Source organism: Trachypithecus francoisi, unplaced genomic scaffold (genome assembly GCF_009764315.1).
Source record: "Trachypithecus francoisi isolate TF-2019V2 unplaced genomic scaffold, Tfra_2.0 Lachesis_group13, whole genome shotgun sequence".
Taxonomy (NCBI): domain Eukaryota; kingdom Metazoa; phylum Chordata; class Mammalia; order Primates; family Cercopithecidae; genus Trachypithecus; species Trachypithecus francoisi.
Genome location: NW_022681458.1, coordinates 108,301,981 through 108,325,387, shown reverse-complemented (window position 1 = coordinate 108,325,387; position 23,407 = coordinate 108,301,981). Strand labels below are relative to the sequence as shown.

Genomic DNA, 23,407 nt, shown 5'->3' with positions numbered 1-23,407 from the left:
TTAAAAATACGTAGTGGTACAATCTAATGAACAGAATATGAATGTTTTCGTTAATCCTAAAAATAATTTTTAAAATATTATTTTCTATTTATAGGATCTAAAGTAAAAAAGGTATAATAACGAATATCTCATGTAGGTTCGGCCACATAGATTTAATTGCTACAAAAAGTCAGTTGTAACCAACATTACATTAATAAAAGAAGATGCAGGTTTTATCTTCATTCTAGATTACCAAGAAATCTAGAATTTATAGTTATAATAATGTGCATACCTCTTTAATCATGAATACTGTATTTAGTTCAGAGGTTTAGCTTAAAAGGTTTAATTCAATATATGTATACTAATTTACTTGCAGTAAGGCGGGGGGAGCCTATCAAAATGAAACCAGCAATACATAGTTTTAAAAAAATTTTTCTTCCAGAAATATTTTAATAATCATTGACCATTTCCAAGAAACACCCACTGCATGCCCATCAATTAAAGAGAACCATAACAAAACAGAAAATTTACCATATGGCTATGACTTAAAGAAAAAATAATGTGGACAGGAGCACATCAGCCAAGTCCATTTAAAGTCACATTCCTTCTGACGGGCTATGAATAGAAGTCTGATTAGACACCAGAATAAAACTTACTACAAATGCTGAACCATTTAGGTCAAAGAACCTCTAGAGAAGCATCTGTCTTCAAAGGGATTCTAGTTTGAGACTCAATTTTAGAATAAGGTATAACAGACATGTTAACAGAAGACATACAAGATGATAAAAGAGGGTTTCTACAATTCCCCACATACTCTGAACCTAATACAACAAATCTAGATATTAAAAAATTATTTTTCTTGGCCGGGCGCAGTGGCTCCAGCACTTTGGGAGGCCGAGACGGGCGGATCACGAGGTCAGGAGATCAAGACCATCCTGGCTAACACAGTGAAACCCCGTCTCTACTAAAAATACAAAAAACTAGCCGGGCGAGGTGGCGGCGCCTGTAGTCCCAGCTACTCGGGAGGCTGAGGCAGGAGAATGGCGTGAACCCGGGAGGCGGAGCTTGCAGTGAGCTGAGATCTGGCCACTGCACTCCAGCCTGGGTGACAGAGCGAGACTCCGTCTCAAAAAAAAAAAAAAAAAAATTATTTTTCTTTAAACAATTGCCAAGTCTAAAATCAAAGATAAACAGAAGGCACAACAGTTTTGTTAAGGTTGTTATCTGGGTTTTGGGAATATTTTGTCTTCTGTTTTTTTACAAATACAAATTAAACATCAAAAAACTCTACTTCAAAAAAACTAACAGTTCAAGAAAAGCCTATCCAGTTGCATTCTAGACATTTAAAACCTATATCACAGTTTAAATTTCAATGGTAAAAAGAGTAGGTTTTAGAACTGTTTTGTGATCCTACATCAGAAGAAAAATTCTATTCCTTTTATTCAGTTTTTAAACATACCAGCGAGAATCAAAATTGTCAAATTTTCCAAATTTTAAACATACCAGTCAGAATCATAATTGTCAAATTTTCCAAACCCACTGTAAAAACAGGTTTTAGAAGTGTTTCATGATCCTATATCAAAATAAAAATTATATTCCTTTTATTCAGTTTTTAAACATTACCAGTGAGAATCAAAATTGTCAAATTTTCCAATGGCAATTTCTCCACACCAGAAAGTGGTCATGACTCTCAAAGAAGAAACAGTTTGGGGTTTTCCTGCCTTCAAAATGTTATCAAATCCTGTATTTCTCACAGGCTTTTGAAAATACAGAAAGTAAGAAACACTCCAATGAATGAAATGTACCAAATGTCAGCAAAAACGCAAGACACGTTCCTTTGGGGAAATGGCCGTTAGAAAAAAAATCCAGTCTGTACATGCAAAATAAGCAAGGAAATTTGGTCTTTTTTTCTTCTTCTTTTTCTTCTTCTTTAAAAATCCATTACTCCTAAAATATCATTCCACAAAATTGGAAGTGAAAGACTAAAGGCCAGGAAAGGGAAGAGAGGGAGGAGCACACACCATTAACACACAAAATAAGTAAAATTATACTAACTAAAGCAGTTTATAACAAACTGGGTCATACTCCAAGATACCAAAGGCTGGTCAAAGAAATTCACCATTCTGTAGGAACTAGAATTCGTATGGCCGCCTGGAGATCCATGAAGATTCACTGCCGTGGAGCAAGCCACCTTCCCACTCCAAATCCTGCTTTCTGTACCATGCCTTCACAGGGAGGGCCTCTCATTCCACCACCCAGCCCACCCAAAGGGCCTCCAGGTCCACAAAGGCGATCATTTCGTGGGTCCCCTTCCCTGGCAGCTCGAGTCTTCTTCTCTTCCACATTTAGACGGACCTCACCTCTGAACATGATGGACCTGTTGCTAAGGACCTTCTGAACAGGCTCAGAATCATCAAACACAACAAAATCAAAATTGGGTAATTTCTCACCACTGTTAATGTGCAACTCCACCATGTTTCCATAATTTTGAAAGAAATATTTAAGCTCTGACTTGTCTACTTTATGAGGCAGGTTGCCAATGAAGAGTTGGTGACTGTCAGGGTGTCTCACCATTCTTCGGGGTTCAATGTCACCTTGCTCACCAGCCTCACAGATTGGTCTTTTGGGGAGGAGTATTTATTCGTTGTTCTTGCATTCTTTGATCCCTTTGAGGTCTCTGTGGTGGAACCTGAGATTCAGGCTTAGACTCTGTACAGGGCTGTGAAGCTAGTACTTTACAAACATGAGGAGGTATCCCAGTAACTGGAACAGCTCCAATGGGTGGAAGGTTGTTACCGGTCACAGATGCCCAAGAAAATGTCCTCAAGTCTTCCTATACTGTCTGAGATATGTCTGCAGGTGCTGGAGAACTCTTCTGAGCATCCTCAGGAGCAGTTTCTTCTAATACAAGCTCAAACTTTTCCTCTTGGATTTCAGATACATGTTATTGTTCTGGTTCTGGTTCAGGATCAGGCTCCAGTTCAGCAACTGGCTCCTCTAAATGTTCTTCCATGTCATTACTGACAACTGCCTGATCATAGAAAGTTCCAGAATCAGAGGTGTTTGCTGTCTTTCTTCAGGTTCCTCTACTTCTTCTACAGACTCCTCCTGAGGCTCAGTAACAAATCCATCTTGGTATCTGAAGATATCATTATGAACATAGAACTGATTTGCAATAGACCCCTCAGGAGCAAGTACAAACATCTGCATGAATCTCCTCAAAGCTTGGTTGTTGTTAGAGAGAAGCACCATCACCTGGACTATCACACCATCATTTAGCATAGCATAAGCATCAACATGGAGAATCTTGGTGTGGCAGTTGGTGAAGTTCTGTGACGTCACTTTCCTGTGGATTTCTTTCTGTCTGTAGACTGCATCTGCTGGCTTTCCATTTGAATCCAATCCCCCATGGACATGAAAAGAGTTCTTTCCATAAAATCTATGCAGCATATCTGGGGCCTGGTTCACCAGTGTGTAATGCTGTCTCACAAATTTCCACCCAACCAGAAGGGGAGTAGGCTTCTCCATCACCATTGATTTGGTCAATTCAACCTGGGGGGGAAAAGTCAAATATGTCCAAACCTGCGCCGCTGAGCAGGAGAGGAACTAGCTCTGCTACACAGCACTGATGATGGCAGAAACCCCTCACGCAACTGTGTCTGCACCAGCAATACATAATTTTTAATACCATGTTATTAAAATCAAAATGACAATATTGGCTAGGGAAATTTAGTGAAAGCAAAATCTAGTAGAACTTATTTTCAAAGCAATTCGCTTGGTAAGCAACACTTGAAAAAAAGAATGAAGGAAATATTTATTTTCTATCTTTTAGGTCAAGAGTGTTTTTGTACTCAATTGAAAACAAGGCAAATTCAACTGGAATTCACTGACTCATTTAAGTAAATAGTAGAATTGTATTGAGGAGAATCAGATATTGTTAAAATACACTACCTACAGACTTAGTTTGGAAATAACAAGTAAATGGCTGGTGAAGACAACTATATACACTTTGGGGAGATAATTTTTTTTTTTTTTTTATGTATTGGATGTATTGGATGAAATTTACTGCAGAATAGATAAAAAATTAGTAAATTAGAAAAGATATTAAATGTAAATGGACTAAAAACAAATGAAAAGATTCCTATATTAAATTAAAATATATATAAATTTACATGCTGCTTTTAAAAGACATATCCTTAAATAGAAGGATTCATAAACATTGAAAGTAAAAGAACTAAAAAAGACATACATGCCAAAGTATAGTTGGTATTGCTTTACATTATAACATAGGTTTCAGGCAAAAAAAAATTATTAAATTAAACAAGAGCATTTTATAATGATAAAATATTTATTAGAAAAATTTAGCCTTGAAATATATCTTAATAAATATACAAGAAAAAACTGATAAAAATAAAAGGAAAATTTGACACAACCATATCTATCTATAACCACAGTGGAAAAGTTTAACACATGTCTTTCAGTAATTGATTATGCAAGCTGATTAAAATTGTTAACAGGATAAAGATGATTTCAAGAACACAATAAACAAATCTGACCCATTTGGTGCAAAGACAGGAGTATTATTTTCAAGCTCATTGTGTGAAGCCAGCCTAAACAATCTCACAAGCATATTACAAGAAAAAACATACATAATACAATCTCTCATATTCATAGGTAAACAAAATATTAGCAAACTGAATATAGCAGTAACTAAAAGACTAAGACACCAAGACTAAAGTGGGCTTATTTCAGGAATGCACAGCTGATTACACTTTCAAAATTCAATCACTGACAAGCTGATCCTAAAATTCATATGGAAATGCAAGGAATCCAAAATAGCCAAAACAATCTTGAAAATGAACAAAGCTAGAAGACTTCTACTTCCTGGTTGTAAAATTTACTACAAAGTGATAATAATCAAGACAGTGTAGCACTACTAGCATAATGACAACCAGCTAGGTCAATGGAACAGAACTGAAAGTTCAGAAACAAGCTCTTACATTTACAGTCAATTGAGTTTTGACAAGGGTGCTAAGAGGATTCAATAGGAAAAGAGTAACTTTTTCAACAAATAGTGCTGAGACAACTAGATGTCCATATAAAAGAATGAAATTAAACCCCCACCTCAGCTGCATATGAAAATTAACTTGAAATGGAACAAAGATTAAAACATAACAGCTAAAACTATAAAACTTCAAGGGGAAAACACAAGAGGAAATCTTTGCAATTTTGGGTTATGGTATGGTTTCAGATAACACTAAAAGCAAAAACATGAAGTCTTTGCACACGCCTATGTCCTGAATGGTATTGCCTAGGTTTTCCTCTAAGGTTTTTATGGTTTTAGGTCTTATGTTTAAGTCTTTAATCCATCTTGAGTTAATTTTTGGATAAGGTGTAAGGAAGGGGTCCTGTTTCAGTTTTCTGCTAGCCAGTTTTCCCAACACCATTTATTAAACATGGAATCAATAGAGAATCCTTTCCCCATTTCTTGTTTTGGTCAGGTTTGTCAAAGATCAGATGGTTGTAGATGTGTAGTATTATTTCTGAGGCCTGTGTTCTGATCTATATATCTGTTTTGGTACCAGTACCATGCTGCTTTGGTTACTGTAGCCTTGTAGAATAGTTTGAAGTCAGGTAGTAGGATGCCTCCAGCTTTGTTCTTTTTGCCTAGGATTGTCTTGGCTATGTGGGCTCTTTTTTGGTTTCATATGAAATTTAAAGTAGTTTTTTCTAAGTCTGTGAAGAAAGTCAAAGGTAGCTTGATGGAGATAGCATTGAATTTGTAAGTTACTTTGGGCAGTATGGCCACTTTCACGATATTGATTCTTCCTATCCATGAGCATGGAATGTTTTTCCATTTGTTGTGCCCTCTCTTATTTCCTTGAGCAGTGGTTTGTAGTTCTCCTTGAAGAGATCCTTCACCTCCATTGTAAGTTGTATTCCTAGGTATTTGACTCTCTTTGTAGCCATTGTGAATGAAAGTTCACACATGTTTTGGCTCTCTATTACTAGTGTATAAAAATGCTTGTGATTTTTGCATACTGATTTTGTATCCTGAGACTCTGCTGAAGTTGCTTATCAGTTTAGGAATATTTGGGGCTGAGATGATGGGGTTTTCTAAATATACAATCATGTCATCTGCAAACAGAGACAATTTGACTTCCTCTCTTCCTATCTGAATACCTTTTATTTCTTTCTCTTGCCTGATTGCCCTGGCCAGAACTACCACACTGTGTTGAATAGGAGTGGTGAAAGAAGGCATCCTTTGTGCCGGTTTTCAAAGAGAATGTTTTCAGCTTTTACCCATTCAGTATGATGTGGGTTTGTCATAAATAGTTCTTACTATTTCGAGATACAGTCCATTAATACCTAGCTTACTGAGAGTTTTTTTTTTTAGCATGAAGAGGTGTTGAATTTTATGGAAGGCCCTTTCTGCATCTATTGAGATAATCATGTGTTGTCATTGGTTATGTTTATGTGATGGATTACATTTATTGATTTGCGTATGTTGAACCAGCCTTGAATCCCAGGGATGAAGCCAACTTGATCTTGGTGGATAAGCTTTGTGATGTGCTGCTGGATATGGTTTGCCAGTATTTTATTGAATATTTTCACATCGATGTTCATCAGGGATACTGGCCAGAAATCATCTTGTTTTGTTGTGTCTCTGCCAGGTTTTGGTATCAGGATGATGCTGGCCTCATAATATGAGTTAGGGAGGAGTCCCTCTTTTTCTACTGTTTGTAATAATTTCAGAAGGAATGGTACCAGCTCCTCTTAGTACCTCTGGTACAAATTCAGCTGTGAATCTGTCTAGTCCTGGGCTGTTTGGTTGGTAGCCTACTAATAGTTCTCTATTTCCTTCAATTCTGCTCTGATCTTAGTTATTTCTTATCTTCTGCTAGCTTTTGAATTTGTTTGTGATGTCAGGGTGTCGATTTTAGATCTTTCCCGCTTTCTGCTGTGGGCATTTAGTGCTATAAATTTCCCTTTAAACGCTGCTTTAGCTATGTCCCAGAGATTCTGGCACATTGTGTCTTTGTTCCCATTGGTTTCAAAGAACTTATTTCTGCCTTCATTTCGTGATTTACCCAGCAGTCATTCAGGAGCAGGTTGTTCAGTTTCCATGTAGTTGTGCGGTTTTGAGTGAGTTTCTTAACCCTGAGTTCTAATTTGATTGCACTGTGGTCTGAGAGACTGTTTGCTATGATTTCTGTTCTTTTGCATTTGCTGAGGAGTGCATTACTTCCAATTATGTGGTCAATTTTAGCATAAGTGTGATGTGATGCTGAGAAGAATGTATATTCTGTTTATTTGGGGTGCAGAATTCTATAAACATCTATTAGGTCTGCTTGGCCCTGAGCCGAGTTCAAGTCCTGAATATCCTTGTTAATTTCCTCTCATTAATCGGTCTAATATTGACAGTGAAATGTTAAAATCTCCAAATCTCCTACTATTATTGTATGGAAGTCTAAGTCTCTTTGTAGGTCTCTAAGAACTTGCTTTATGATTCTAGGTGCTCCTGTATTGGGTGCATATATATTTAGGATAGTTATCTCTTCTTGTTGCATTGATCCCTTTACCATTATATAATGCCCTTATCTCTTTTGATCTTGTTGGTTTAAAGTCTGTTTTACCAGAGACTAGGATTGCAACTCCTGTTTTTATTTTTTTTCTTTTTTCTTTTGCTTTCCATTTGCTTGGTAAATATTCTTCCATCCCTTTATTTGAGCCTATGTCTTTGCACGTGAGATGGGTCTTCCGAATACAGCACACCGACGGGTCTTGACTCTATCCAGTTTGCCAGTCTGTGTCTTTCAATTGGGTCATTTAGCCCTTTTACATTTAAGGTTAATATTGTTATAGGTGAATCTGATCCTGTCGTTATGATGCTAGCCGGTTATTTTGTCCATTAGTTGATGCAATTTCTTCATAGTGTTGATGGTCTTTACAATTTGGTATGTTTTTGCAGTGGCTGGTACCAGTTGTTCCTTTCCATGTTTAGTGCTTCCCTCAGGAGCTCTTGTAAGGCAGGCCTGGTGGTGACAAAATCTCTCAGCATTTGCTTGTCTGCAAAGGATTTTATTTCACCTTTGCTTATGAAGCTTAGTTTGGCTGGATATGAAATTCTGGGTTGAAAATTTTTTTCCTTAAGAATGTTGAATATTGGACCCCGCTCTCTTCTGGCTTGTAGAGTTTCTGAGAGATCCGCTGTTAGTCTGATGAACTTCCCTTTGTTACCCGGGTAACCCAACCTTTCTCTCTGGCTGCCCTTAACATTTTTTCCTTCATTTCAACCTTGGTGAATCCGACAATTATGTGTCTTGTGGTTGCTCTTCTCAAGAAGCATCTCTGTGGCGTTCTCTGTATTTCCTGAATTTGAATGCTGGCCTGTCATGCTGGGTTGGGGAAGTTTTCCTGGATAACATCCTTAAGTGTGTTTTCCAACTTGGTTCCATTCTCCCTGTCACTTTCAGGTACACCAATCAAAAATAGGTTTGGTCTTTTCACATAGTCCCATATTTCTTGGAGGCTTTGTTCATTCTTTTCATTCTTTTTTCTCTTTCCTCTAACCTTTTTTTGAAGTTCTTAGCTTCCCTACATTGGGTTAGAACATGCTCTTTAAGCTCGGAGGAGTTTATTATTACTCACCTTCTGAAGCCTACTTCTGTCAATTCATCAAACTCATTCTCCGTCCAGTTTTGTTCCCTTGCCGGCGAGGAGTGGTGATCCTTTGGAGAAGAGGCATTCTGGTTTTGGGAATTTTCAGCCTTTTTGCGCTTTTTCCTCATCTTCGTGGATTTATCTACCTTTGGTCTTTGATGTTGGTGACTTTCAGATGGGTTTTTGTATGGGTGTCCTTTTTGTTAATATTGATGCTACTCCTTTCTGTATGTTAGTTTTCCTTCTAATAGTCAGGCCCCTCTGCTGCAGGTCTGTTGGAGTTTGCTAGAGGTCCATTCAAGACTCTGTTTGCCTGGGTATCACCAGCAGAAGCTGCAGAACAGCAAAGGTTGCTGCCTGTTCCTTCCTCTGGAAGCTTCATCCCAGAGGGGCACTGCCAGATGCCAGCCGGAGCTCTCTCGTATGAGGTGTCTCCCAGTCAGGAGGCATAGGGGTCAAGGACTCACTTGAGGAGACAGTCCACCCTTTAGCAGAGCTTGAGCACTGTGCTGGGAGACATGCAGCTGTCTTTGGAGCCGACAGGCAGGAAGGTTTAAGTCTGCTAAAGCTGTGACCACAGCCAGCCCTTCCCTGAGGTGCTCTGTCCCAGGAAGATGGGAATTTTATCTATAAGCCCCTGACTGGGGCTGCTGCCTTTCTTTCAGAGATGCCCTGCCCAAAAAGGAGGAATCTAGAGAGGCAGTCTGGCTATAGTGGCTTTGTGTGCTGCGATGGGTTCTGCATCCAGTTCAAACTTCCAGTAGCTTTGTTTACACTGTGAGGGGAAAACCACCTACTCAAGCCTCAGTAATGGCAAATGCCCCTCCCCCACCAAGCTCGACCCGTCCCAGATAGACTTCAGACTATGTGCTGGCAGTGAGAATTTCAAGCCAGTGGATCTTAGCTTGCTGGCCTCCTGGGGGTGGGATCTGCTGAGGTAGACCACTTGGCTCCCTAGTTTCAGCCCCCTTTGCAGGGTAGTGAATGGTTCTGTCTCACTGGTGTTCCAGGAGCCACTGCGGTATGAAAAAACTCCTGCAGCTAGCTCGGTGTCTGCCCAAAGGGCCACCGGGTTTTGTGCTTGAAACCGAGGGCCCTGGTGGTTTACGTACCCTAGGGAATCTCCTAGTCTGCGGGATACAAAGACCATGGGAAAAGCATAGTATCTGGGCTGGAATGCACCATTCCTCATGGCACAGTCCCTTGGCTAAAAGGGAGGGAGTTCCCTGACCCCTTGCACTTCCTAGGTGAGGAAATGCCCCACCCTGCTTTGGCTTGCCCTCCATGGGCTGCACCCACTATCTAACCAGTCCCAATGAGATGAACTGAGTACCTCAGTTGGAAATGCAGAAATCACCGGCCTTCTGAGTTATCTCGCTGGGAGCTGCAGACTGGAGGTGTTCCTATTCAGCCATCTTGCCAGCCACCATAGTCCTGTAACTTGTAGTTATGGAGCTGGGTCACAAACTCAGGTCACATGGCTATAGATGTCAGATGCCACACTTTTAGCTGCTATTCTAGATGCTTCCCCTACTGAGAAGATCTATCTGCTGGGAGGCACTGCAGCATGTTATCTCCTTGTTTGCTTAATCTTGCTTTCTACTTCGGTTTGTTGCTATCAAAAATTCCAAAATAACAGGGTTCAGGAGGGAGAATTTGGAGCTGACTGTTGGACAGGGAAAACTGTTTCTGTCCCTCGGATTAGGTGGTTTATCAGGGAGAGTCCATTTATTATTTTTAATTCCATTTATTATTTTATTCCATTTTATACAACCTACTTGAAAGGACAAAATTTTAGAAATGTATAATATCTTAGTGGTTAGGTTGGGGTGAGATAGAAGTGACTGTGGCTATAAGAAGGCAAGATGAGGGATCCTCCTGGGATGGAAATGTTCTCTATTTTGACTGTGTCAATATCTTGGTTGTACTGTAGTTTTCTAAGATGTTACCACTGGAGGAAACTAGGGAAAGGTCCACAGTATCTCTCTGCGTTATTTCTTACAACTTCCTGTGAATTTACAATGAACGCAAACAGTATGATCTTTTTTAGATCAAAAAAAAATAAAACACCCTGGCTTGGGCATGATGATTACACTCGTACTCCCAGAACTTTGGGAGGCAGCAGCAGAAAGATCACTTGAGCCAGGGAGGTCCAGGCTGCAGTGAGCTAAACAGAGCAAGACCCAGAAAGATAAAACTCCAAGATCATGTAGCTAACAGCAGAGGTAAGACCTATATTTGGCTCTTTCATCCCTTTTTATCACATGAATGCTCCATCTCTACTTCAGGGCTAAAGCCCACTGAAAATATCTATTTTAAATATTAATATACTGGTCCTATAAACAGTTATATCCTATAAAAAGTAATCATCCAACTCCCTGAATTTCATTTTTTCATGCATTCAACAAATAAGTATTCGGTTGTTCACATGTAGCAGACATTGCACTAGGCTCCAGATATATAACAGTAAATATATTATTACATGCAGTTCTGAAGAAAGACTATAGGGGAAGTACTGGGCGTTAAGGGAGCATACAAACAGGACTAATTTTTCAGATTAGAGTGTTTGGAAGTCTTCTAAATATACATACATCAAAGTTGATACTTGAACAACATTAACCAGAGAGGAAGGGATCAAAGAGTGTTTTTGGAAGAGTATATGGTATGTATAAAGGCTGTGAATTGGAGGTAAAAGGAAGGATGCAAGCAGTAAGGAATTCTCAGTCTTCATCTTACTGGACCTATCAGTAATCACTCCCTCTTCATTAAATCTTTTTTTCCCACTTAAATTCTTTTTTCTTTTTTGGTCGGGCACGGTGGCTCACGCCTGTAATCCCAGCACTTTGCGAGGCCGAGGAGGGTGGATCATTTGAGGTAAGGAGTTCAAGACCAGCCTGGCCAACATGGCGAAACCCCCTCTCTACTAAAAATAAAAAATAAAAAAATTAGCCAGGCGTGGTGGCAGGTCTTTGCCTGTAATCACAGCTACTGGGGAGGCTGAGGCAGGAGATCGGTTGAACCCAGGAGACCGGGGTTGCAGTGAGCGAAGTTCATGCCATTGTACTCCAGCCTGGGCGACAGAGTAAGACTCCACCTCAAAGAGAAAAAATGAAATTTTTTTTTTTTTTGAGACAAAGTCTTGCTCTGTCACTCTGCCTGGAGTACAGGAGTGCAATATTAGCTCTCTGTAACCTCAAACTCCTGGGCTCATACAACCTCCTGCCTCAGCCCCTCAAGCAGCTTGGACTACAGGCATCTGCCACCACACCGGGCTAATTGTTTTTTTGTTTTTGTTTTTCTTTTTTGAGATGGAGTCTCGCTCTGTCACCCAGGCTAGAGTGCAGTGGTGCAATCTGGTCTCACTGCAACCTCCAGCTCCTGGGTTCAAGCAATTCTCCTGTCTCAGCCTCCCAAGGAGCTGGGCTTACAGGTGCCTGCCACTGTGCCCGGCTAATTTTTGTATTTTTAGTAGAGACGGGGTTACACCATCTTGGCCAGGATTTTTTTTTTTTTAATTTTTGTTGCACTAGGGTCTCATTACATTGCAAAGGCTGGTCTGGAACTCCTGGCCTTAAACAATCCTTTCACCTCAGCCTCCAATTACTTTAAAAGGAAGAATATTGCAAACTTTCTTTCTACAGGCAACTGTTTTCAGACTAACGATAAAATAATTCCCACTTATTGAGTGACCTCTTTCTGTAAACCACTATGCTAGGAAATTTTAGAAGATCTCTCGCAATTCTCAAAACAACTCACAAAGATAAATGTAATTATCCTCACATTAAGGACAAGAAAATTGAAAAATTCAGAAATGTTATATAACTTATACAAGGTTTAAAAGTTAGCAACTGGTGATATTAGGCCTAGAACTCAGGTTGGTCTAACTTAAAAGGCTGAATTTTTGCCATTATACAACAATTGCCTCTCCAAATCACTGACTCAAGAAATACTTAAGAAGTACCTATTATGGCCAGGCATGATGGCTCACGCCTGTAATCCCAGCACTTTGGGAGGCCGAGACAGGCAGATCACCTGAGGTCAGGAGTTCGAGACCAGTCTCGCCAACATGGTGAAACCTCATCTCTACTAAAAGTATAAAAATTAGCCAGGCAAGGTGGTGGGCGCCTCTAATGCCAGCTACTTGGGAGGCTGAGACAGGAGAATCGCTTGAACCCAGGAGGCAGAGATTGCAATGAGCCAAGATTATGCCACTGCACTACAGCCTAGGCAACAAAGAGCAAACTTCATCTCAAAAAAAAAAAACAAACAAAAAAAATACCTCCTATGTGCCGGACACTACAGAAGGTATTGGATAAACAAAGATGAATTTGTGCCATTATGGCTTCACATCCAAGCCCAGGGGAAATGACAGCTGTAAATAACACAACACAATGCAATAAGTGCTATGAAAGTAGAATATATATAAGGCACTACACATAAGAGGGAACGCTGACTTTATACGGTAGCAAGTAATCAAAAAAGCCTTTACTTGTGAGAAAAAATGCTTGGTATGGCACACCTTACTTAAATACTGCCACTCACGCTAAAACTTGAAGAGTGGAGTCTGCAGACAGAGAATCACAATAAGGATATTCTAGGGAGTGTGGAAAGACAGTTTCTGGGGTGCCAGATGAGTTTTTCTCCCCTGCGTGAGACACCCATGGGGAGCCATGGGTGGCCTCTGAGGAGAGAAGTCTGCTTATTGCCTTCATGTTTTTATGCCCCTAGAGCATAACAGCTCAGCGGCATGCCACAGGTTGCTGGGGAAATAACACTCCCTTGAAGGAGTGGAGTATAATCAAACATCTTGGCTTCTCCTGAAACCCACTCCCACCCATTTCAGTCCCGATAAGTTAAAGATCTTAAGTAATTTAGACACAGGCCTTGGCTCGAGGAAATTCACAGAAACCGCCACTGCTATACATCTTATTGAACGATTAATCCTTTTCCTCTTCCGTTCCTACCCCTCCCATTTGCCCTAAGAACAAAGAGTTTGTAAACCAATAAATTGGGTGGAGGCCGAGAGCTTGGGGCCTTGAGCAAGACTCCTACGCTGCAGTCCCCTGGACCTGCCTTTTAAACTCTTATTCTCTTTTTAATTCCTTTGTCTCTGCTGGACTTGGAGTACCTGCTGGGTGGTGTGGGGCTGGTTTCCCCAACAGGGAGAAAGAAGCCACAGTTGCAAAGGCATAAAGTTGTAGAAAATCTGGCAAGGCACAGTGGCTCACGCGGGTAATCCCAGCACTTTGGGAGGCCGAGGCAGGCAGATCACCTGAGGTCAGGAGTTCAAGACCAGCCTGGAAATAAGCCAAGCTGAGATCGCACCACTGCACTCCAGCCTGGGCGACAGAGTGAGATTCCATCTCAAAAGAAAAAGAAAAAAGAAGTTTTAGAAAATCCTAAGCAGTTTAGTATAGCTAAAGAATAAGATCCTCGTGACATGCAGTAAAGGCCAAGTCAAGGAAGTGCCATGCTAAGAGTTTGGATTTTTCTCTGTAAGGAATTGGAAGCAATTTTTAAAGTGTAATCAGGTTGCTATTTTACAAAGATTACTTTGTCAAGTTTAGAAAAATGAATGTGGGGGCAGGGATAACTTTTTAGAAGGCTACCACAAATAGTCCAGGTAATACAATTCATAATCTCTTGGCTTTAGACTCCTATATCTAATTACCTACCTGACACTTTGGATATCTCACAGACATTTTTAGCTTAAAAGTCCAAAACCAGTCTTGATTTCTCACCAAATCTGTGTGCCCCTGTAGTCTCAGTAAATAGTACAACCATGCAAGTTACTCAAACCGGGTTTCATTCCTGATTTCTCCCTTTCCCCAAACCACCAAGTTGAATCCACTTATTATTCATTATTCCCAAAATATTAATGTATCTCAAGTCTATCCTTTTTTTCCCCCAGTTCCACTGCTATCACCAAACCCAAGCCATCATCACCGCTCAACAGGATTAGCACAATAGCTCCCAACTGGACTCCTCTAAATTTCCCTTCATACCACTTGGTTTCCTTAAAATACTTATTGTAATTGGCAATTTTGTCTCTCACTTCTGTTAGAATGCCTTCATAAATCAGGGACCATAGACTTCCTTATGGTCTTATTTCAGGGCTCTAGCACCTAGCATCAGCCTGATTAACAGAAACAATATTAATAAAAAAACAACAGACACTTATTATGTGTCAGGTACTATTTTAAGGGTTTTACATATATTAAATCATTTGATCCTCACAAGAGCCTCTAAGGTAGGTATTCTTATTATCTCAGTTTTATAGATAAGGAAACTGAGACACAGATGGTCAATTAATCTGCCCAAGGTAACACAAATAAATGACACAGCAAAGAATCAAGCCTAGGCAGACTCCAGCCTATAGTCATGATTATTCAGTACCTCTTTTAGTAGTTGCTCAATAAATATTCCTTGAACAAATAAACAAATGAGAGAATACAGAGAGAAGGAACAGATTTAGTGGTAAAGATTATGGGCTATGGCCGGGCGCGGTGGCTCAAGCCTGTAATCCCAGCACTTTGGGAGGCCGAGACGGGCGGATCACGAGGTCAGGAGATCGAGACCATCCTGGCTAACACGGTGAAACCCCATCTCTACTAAAATATACAAAAAATTAGCCGGGCGAGATGGCGGGCGCCTGTAGTCCCAGCTACTCGGGAGGCTGAGGCGAGAGAATGGTGTAAACCCGGGAGGCGGAGCTTGCAGTGAGCTGAGATCCGGCCACTGCACTCCAGCCTGGGCGACAGAGCGAGACTCTGTCTCAAAAAAAAAAAAAAAAAAAAAAAGATTATGGGCTATGATTTGGAACATGCTGAATTTGAAGTACTTGGAGAAGGTTGTGAAGTACAGTGGGATAGTTGTAAGTTAGAGATAAGCATTTAGAAGTTAACAGGTTCTCCTGGAAGCCAGCTACAAAATACAATTGTCTGTATTTAAAAAGTGATTATACAATTTAAAAAATAAGATGGGCTTTTAAACTGTAACCATTTTGGTCGAATTCTTTCTTTTGTTTTGACAAAGAGTTTCGATCTTGTTGCCCAGGCTGCAGTGCAATGGCACAATCTCAGGTCACTGCAACCTGGGCCTCCCGGTTCTAGCTCCTGCCTCAGCCTCCTGAGTAGCTGGAACTATAGGCATGCACCACCACGGCTGGCTAATTTTATTTATTTTAGTAGAGATGTGGTTTCACCATGTTGGTCAGGCTGGTCTTGAACTCCTGACCTCTGGTGATCCACCCGCCTCGGACTCTCAAAGTGCTAGGATTACAGGAGTGAGCCACCGTGACTGGCCTGTAGAATTCTATAATAGAAATATGTTTTAACAAAGATAGAATGACCCATTGAGCCTCGATGACACCCATGAAAAATTCTATATTGTTACTATGAAATGAAATATTTGGCTTTCTTTAAGAAGTCACATTTGGTATCTATATAAATGTCAAACTTGCATTTTGTTAAAATATAAAAGTGCAGAGATTTTTAACTTGACAAAAATCTAATAGATTACAAGAAGAGCTGAAAATAACAAGAAAATGACAGAAGAAGAAGAGCGGGAGCACAACTTACCTCTAGACACCTGAACATATTATTACAAAGTTACAGAAATTAAGATAATGGGTATGGTACAAGTCAAAGAAAAGAGAGAACAATGAAAAAGAACAGTGTCCAAAAAGAACCACGTATAAATGAGAATTGTGAATATGATAAAATGATATTTTAAATTAATGGGTGTGGAGAGATGATTTACTAAATGGTATTGGGTTTAGCCTAAAAAAGATTTTTATTTTGTTCCTTATACCAAAAAAATTACAGCTAAATTATAAAATACAAAAAAAGTTTTAATCATACATAATATTTTTTACTAATCTGGGGTGGGGCAAGCATTTCTAAGCATCACAAATAAATTAGAAGCTAGAAAAAAAAAGATGGATAGATTTGGACACTAAAATAATTTAAACTTCTAAGAAAAAAATTAAAAGATATTTCAAAATGGGAGTAAAGAAGTGAGAAATATGTGACAAAGAATTAACAGTCTATGCAGTAATTTTAAAAATTTTTTTTTTTTTTTTTTTTTTTTTTGAGACGGAGTCTCGCTCTGTCGCCCAGGCTGGAGTGCAGTGGCCGGATCTCAGCTCACTGCAAGCTCCGCCTCCCGGGTTTACGCCATTCTCCCGCCTCAGCCTCCCGAGTAGCTGGGACTACAGGCGCCCGCCACCTCGCCCGGCTAGTTTTTTGTAATTTTTAGTAGAGACGGGGTTTCACCGTGTTAGCCAGGATGGTCTCGATCTCCTGACCTCGTGATCCGCCCGTCTCGGCCTCCCAAAGTGCTGGGATTACAGGCTTGAGCCACCGCGCCCGGCCAATTTTTAAAAAATATTAAGAGACGGCCGGGCGCGGTGGCTCAAGCCTGTAATCCCAGCACTTTGGGAAGCAGAGAGGGCGGATCACGAGGTAAGGAGATCGAGACCATCCTGGCTAACACGGTGAAACCCCGTCTCTACTAAAAAATACAAAAAACTAGCCGGGCGAGGTGGCGGGTGCCTGTAGTCCCAGCTCCTCGGGAGGCTGAGGCAGGAGAATGGCGTGAACTCGGGAGGCGGAGCTTGCAGTGAGACGAGATCCAGCCACTGCACTCCAGCCCGGGCGACAGAGCGAGACTCCGTCTCAAAAAAAAAAAAAAAAAAATTAAGAGACAATGACAGCAAAAGGCTACTCAAAAAAGACAACACCAAAGGATAATAAACATAAGAAAGATGCTCCACATCAATAGAATTCAACTAGATACAAATAAAATATAATGAGCCATCGCTGTTTATGATCAGATCGAAGAGTAAAACGGGGAATGGGTGCTCTCAAACACCATTAGTAGGAAAGAAAATGGGAACATCCTTTCTGAAGAGCAACTTAGAAATCACAGAGTATCTGTGGCTAAATAAACCTACTTCTAAAAGGTTAGATTCAAGGATAATCAAGGAAGCATACAAGAGAGCGCACATGACAGCGTTACCTATAAAACCTAGTCTGTTCAGCAATCGCACTTCTGGGTATATATCCGAAAGAACTGAAAACAGGATTGGGCTGGGCACAATGACTAATGCCTGTAATCCCAGCACTTTGGGAGGCCGAGGCGGGCAGATCACCTGAGGTCAGGAGTTGGAGACCTGCCTGGCCAAAATAGCGAAACCCTGTCTCCACCAAAAATTTAAAAATTAGCCGGTCGTGGTGGTGCATGCCTGTAATCCCAGCTACTCAAGATGGTGAGACAGGAGAATCACTTGAACCCAGGAAGAGGAGGTTGCAGTGGGCCAGGATCGCAACACTGCACTCCAGCCTGGGCAACAAGAGCAAAACTCTGTATCAAAAAAAAAAAAAAAAGGAAATCCTATCATGCTCTGCACCGATGAACCTTGAAGACATTATGGAAACTGAAATAAATTAGCCACAAAAAGTCAAATAGTGTACTACATGGTTCCACTTTTACATGAGGTATCTAAAGTGCGTAGTCAAATTCAGAAACAAAAATAAAATGGTGGCTGTAGGGCAAAGGATACAGGGGAGATGCAGTTGTTGTTTGGTAAGCATAGAATTTCATATCTGCAAGATGAAAAAGTTCTAGAGATCTATTGCACAAGGTACATTTAATTGTACTTGCGGACTAAGCTCTGATTTTTTTTTTTTTTGAGATGGAGTCTCGCTGTGTCGCCCAGGCTGGAGTACAGTGGCACTATCTCGGCTCATTGCAACCTCCGCCTCTGTCAAGCCATTCTCCTGCCTCAGCCTCCTGAGTAGCTGGGATTACAGGCGCACACCACCACACTAGGCTAATTTTTGTATGTTTAGTAGGGATGGTGTTTCACCATGTTGGCCAGGCTGGTCTTGAACTCCTGACCTCAAGTAATCCGCCTGCCTCGGCCTCCCAAAGTGCTGGGATTACAGGTGTGAGCCAACGCACCCAGCCTGATTTTTTTTATCTTAACCAAATTCCTACCTAAGGGGTCTAGGGAGTCAAGCCCTACAAACCATAAATTCTCATTAGGTAGGTTTTATTTGACCCTATATATTGTGATTTACTTTTCAATCTGACTCTGGCCTAACATTATGAGACAAGGAAGAAATGTTTAACACCAAAATATATTTCCTTGCCATACCTTAAAATTGTCCTGCAAAGCCTGTTGTAGGAAAAATCCATATTCTATAGCGAATCCCCTTCCCACTTTGTTTTCCTTCCTTCCCAAATCCAGTAGATAATCAACTAAGAGCCAGACACCCTTTTAAGTCCAATAAAACACAATTTACAACCTGCTCTCTCTGCAGTCTGCTATCTAAGAGCTCCCTCTGCACAGTAAAATTTGGTCTCCACAATCTTTTATTTTTAACCTGAGCATTCCTTTCTGTCAATCCCAGGTCTTCAGACAACCTCAACCAATTGTCAACCAGAAAATGTTTACATTTACCTATAGCCTGGAAGTCCCCACTTTGAGTTGTCCTGCTTTTCTAAACCAAACAAATGTATTTCTTTTTTTTTTTTTTTTTTTTTAGACGGAGTCTGGCTCTGTCGCCCAGGCTGGAGTGCGGTGGCCGGATCTCAGCTCACTGCAAGCTCCGCCTCCCGGGTTTACGCCATTCTCCTGCCTCTGCCTCCCAAGTAGCTGGGACTACAGGCGCCCGCCTCGTCGCCCGGCTAGTTTTTTGTATTCTTTAGTAGAGACGGGGTTTCACCGTATTAGCCAGGGTGGTCTCGATCTCCTGACCTTGTGATCCGCCCGTCTCGGCCTCCCAAAGTGCTGGGATTACAGGCTTGAGCCACCGCGCCCGGCCTACAAATGTATTTCTTAAATGTATTTGATTGATGTCTCATGCCTTCCTAAAATACAAAACCAAGCTGTACCCCAACCACCTTGGGCACATGTTCTCAGGTCCTCCCGAGGGCTGTGTCATGGGGCCATGGTCACTCATATTTGGGTCAGTATAAATTGCCTCATATTTTACAGAGTTTGACTCTTTTTGTCAACAATCATCTGGCACCCATTCGTGGGGCCTCAGAGAAGACTCAGGGTCATACTATATACTTAAAAATGGTTAAGATGGCCAGACACGGTGGCTCACACCTGTAATCCCAGCACTTTGGGAGGCTGAGGTGGGTGGAGCACTTGAGGTCAGGAGTTCGAGACCAGTGTGGGCTAACATGGTGAAACCCCCTCTCTACTAAAAATACAATAGCCAGGCATGGTGGTGCAGGCCTGTAATCCCAGCTACTCAGGAGGCTGACACATGAGAATCGCTTGAACCCAGGAGGCAGAGGTTGCAGTGAGCCACTGTACTCCAGTCTGGGAGACAGAGCAAGACTCTGTCTCAAAATAAAAAAAGAAAAAAAATAAGTTGATAAATTGTGTTATGTGTTTTTAACACAATAAAAAATAAATTATTAATTGAAAACCATGTAAATACCCATCAGCAGGGAATTGGTCATGCTACAGCTATACAATAAAGTAGCCATCAAAAATGATAATACTGATACCTATTCAGTTATACTCATAGCCCATTCTTGCAAGTTTTTTCAATATAAAAAAGCAAAGCATTATATCATAAAACATGTGTCCATATCTGTAACTAAAGACAGACGTATGTGTAAACAGTGGCATCTCTAGGTAATAGGATTGCAGATGACCTTTACTTTCTTTTTTATATTTTCCTGTGTGGACTAAGTATTAAGTACATGGCAAAAGATGGCTTAAAAGAGGAAGTGACTGCCACCACTGGCTCCAGAATCCTGGGATGAAATTTTGTTTCCCTCATCACTATGTGTCTGGCACATGTTGAAGGATTAATAAAAATTTGAGAGGCAAAATGAACAGTGGTTAAGAGTTCAGGAATCAGACAGGCCTGGATATGAATCTCAACTCAAATTTATTGAATAGGGGCCTCAGACTTTAAAGCTCTTTTTTTTGGTTTGTTTGTTTGTTTGAGATAGAGTCTCCTCTGTTGCCCCAGGCTGGAGTGCAGTGGCTCAATCACAGCCCATTGCAGCTTTGAGCTCCTAGGTCCCAGCAATTCCCTCACCTGGGCCTCCTGTGTAGCTGGATCACAGCTGTGCACCACCAAGCCCAGCTAGTTTTATTTTTTGTAGAGACCGAGATTTCCTGTGTTGCCCAGGCTGGTACAGAACTGCTAGACTCAAGTGATTCTCTTGCCTTGACATCTCAAAGTGCTGGGATTACAGGTGTGAGCCACCAGGTCAGACATCTACAATTCTTATTTAACTTCATTGAGCCTCACTTTCTTCAACTATAAAAATGTCAAGAAGACTTAACAGATTGTTGCAAGGAAAATGTACTTATCACACAAAACATCATTTCTGGCTCAAATGAAACTCAGTAAAATGATGGCCATCGTTACTGTTTAGTGACTCAATTTACACTGGAAGAACTCCAGACACAAACAAATAAAAAAAAACTAAGCATCTACAAAAGACTGCATTGCTAAATTATCACTGAATATCCTAATTGCATTAAAAAGCAAAAAACAACACTTTGCCTGGTACATCTACAAAAATGTCTTGCTGCAAGGTATGGTTACATTCCTATATCTAGCAGGATTACACTATAAAATTTACCATCTACTTTGTATATAAACATCACTCATGAGTATTGGACACAGATTTATTAGTGCTTTAGTAAAAATAAGGCAAAGAGGAAAACGTGCTTGTTTTAATCCAAAGGTAGAATGTAAAGAGACCAAATAAACATACAAAATGTGACTAAAGACTTGACTTAGAGAGAGATAAAAAGAGTAAGTGACATTACAATTTTGTTTAGCCTCTCCCTTCCTCACCACTTTTGGACAAGGAGCCTGTCTACAAAGTCTGGTATAGTACCCAATACAGTGTAAGCGCTCATACCATAAATACAAGAGGATTTATAAGAGAAAATCTCAGTAAAATCATGGAGTAAACTGAATTAGAATTTATCTGAGAAAGTCTCAGTCAAAATAATAAAGGCAAGAGTTTAAGAAGAAAGGGCACACGCATAGGGAGGGAAAAGCCTTTTCTGTAACTTGTATCTCCTTTATTCAATAAGTTTTCCTGGGGACCTTATACAGTCACCCTTGAACTCTGAAGGAGGCATAAACCAGGGCCTGACCGTGCTAAGATTATTAGGCTGTGAGTTCCTTAACCCTTTTAGTGATGCCTTTATTCATTGGTGTATTATAGTTGGAACCCTGTAGTCACGTTTTTTGTTTTTGATTTTGAGATCAAAATCCACCCAGGCTGGAGTGCAGTGGCGCGATCTTGGGTCACTGTAACCACTTCTCAAGTTCAAGCGATTCTCCTGCCTCAGCCTCCCGTGTAGCTGGGACTACAGATCCCTGCCACCACGTCCGCTAATGTGTGTGGGTGTTTTTTTAGTAGACACAGGGTTTCACCATGTTGGCCAGGCTGATCTCGAATTCCTGACCTCAAGTAATCCGCCCGCCTCGGCCTCCCAAAGTACTAGGATTACAGGCCTGAGCCACCGCGCCTGTCCGCCACTCGTTTAATAAATGGTCGTTACTCAAAGAATGGTGATGGGGCCACTCTTGATTATCAATCCTTCAAACAGAAAAGCCCTTTTATGTGACTTTTTCCTTCAAAGCTGACTTTAGACGTGTGTTTGCGGCCGGGCGCGGTGGCTCACGCCTATAATCCCAGCACTTTGGGAGGCCAAGGTGGGCAGATCACGAGGTCAGGAGATCGAGACCATCCTGGCTAACGTGGTGAAACCCCGTCTCTACTAAAAATACAAAAAAATTAGCCAGACGTGGTGGTGCACGCCTGTAATCCCAGTACTCGGGAGGCTGAGACAGGAGAATGGCGTGAACCCGGGAGGCGAGTTGCAGTGAGCCGAGATCCCGCCACTGCATTCCATCCTGGCGACAGAGCAAGACTCCGTTTCAAAAAAAAAAAAAAAATGTGTCTGTAAATGTGGGAGGAGTTAGTTCAGAACTTCGGAGCCCTGTCTTTACAGTTCGAACTGACCACACGAAGACTAAAGGCATTAGAGGTACCTTCTACAAATTTAGCCGTGCAATCTAAGAGCCAGCAGGCCGAGACGCCCGCGATTGAAGGCCCGGGTGGAGACAGTATGAGGGCCCTGGGAATTACCCCCATCCCATGTCACCCACTCTTTCTTAAAATGCCATTAAATTCCGTTCAACTTTTTATCTCCCATGCAAGAAACTAGCGACTTGCCCGCCACGCCACTTCCAGACAGTCACACCTGGCGTATTCGCCGCAGCATCTCCAACTCCCGCCACAGGTTTGGGACGTGTGCGCCCCAAGCGGAAGTGACGTTCAACGGTACTACGTGAAAGTAGACGAGTTTAAATACGTACTAATAATTTAAAACCTGTATGGTGTTTTGAGGAAACTCTTCTGACTACCCTTCTATCATCATTTCTCTCCTGCTAGGGTTGCGAAAAGGGCTCAGTACAGCCTCGCGACAACTCGTTCTCCTCCTTAATTCCAAGTCATTCAAAACTCTGTCCCTTTTCATTGGCTGAGGCGGCGGCATGGGTACCTCTCAGGAACTACAATTCCAGCCAAGCACCGCGACAAGTGAACGGAGGAGAGGTTATGAGCAGGGGAAAAGCGTATTGGGAATTGTAGTCCACTCCAGGTCGAAAAGAGCAATCACCCCGCCCTCCGCCACCAACGCTGGAGAAACCAGGTGTTCGTTTCAGAACCCGTTAGCGCTAAGGGGAGGAGCCAAGCC

The 23,407-nt window shown here is 41.3% G+C and overlaps 1 protein-coding gene and 1 pseudogene across 1 annotated transcript in view; both read right to left on the bottom strand.

Moving 5' to 3' along the window:
- The window catches only part of ZRANB3 (zinc finger RANBP2-type containing 3), a 324,081-nt gene extending 301,102 nt beyond the window's left edge, over nt 1-22,979 (bottom strand). The window contains exon 1 of the mRNA XM_033231677.1: nt 22,913-22,979. The gene's annotated coding sequence lies outside the window, so the exon portion shown is untranslated. The remainder of the gene's footprint in view (nt 1-22,912) is intronic.
- On the bottom strand, nt 1,145-22,958 carry LOC117095079 (annotated as a pseudogene).
- Nucleotides 22,980-23,407: the final 428 nt, after the last annotated feature.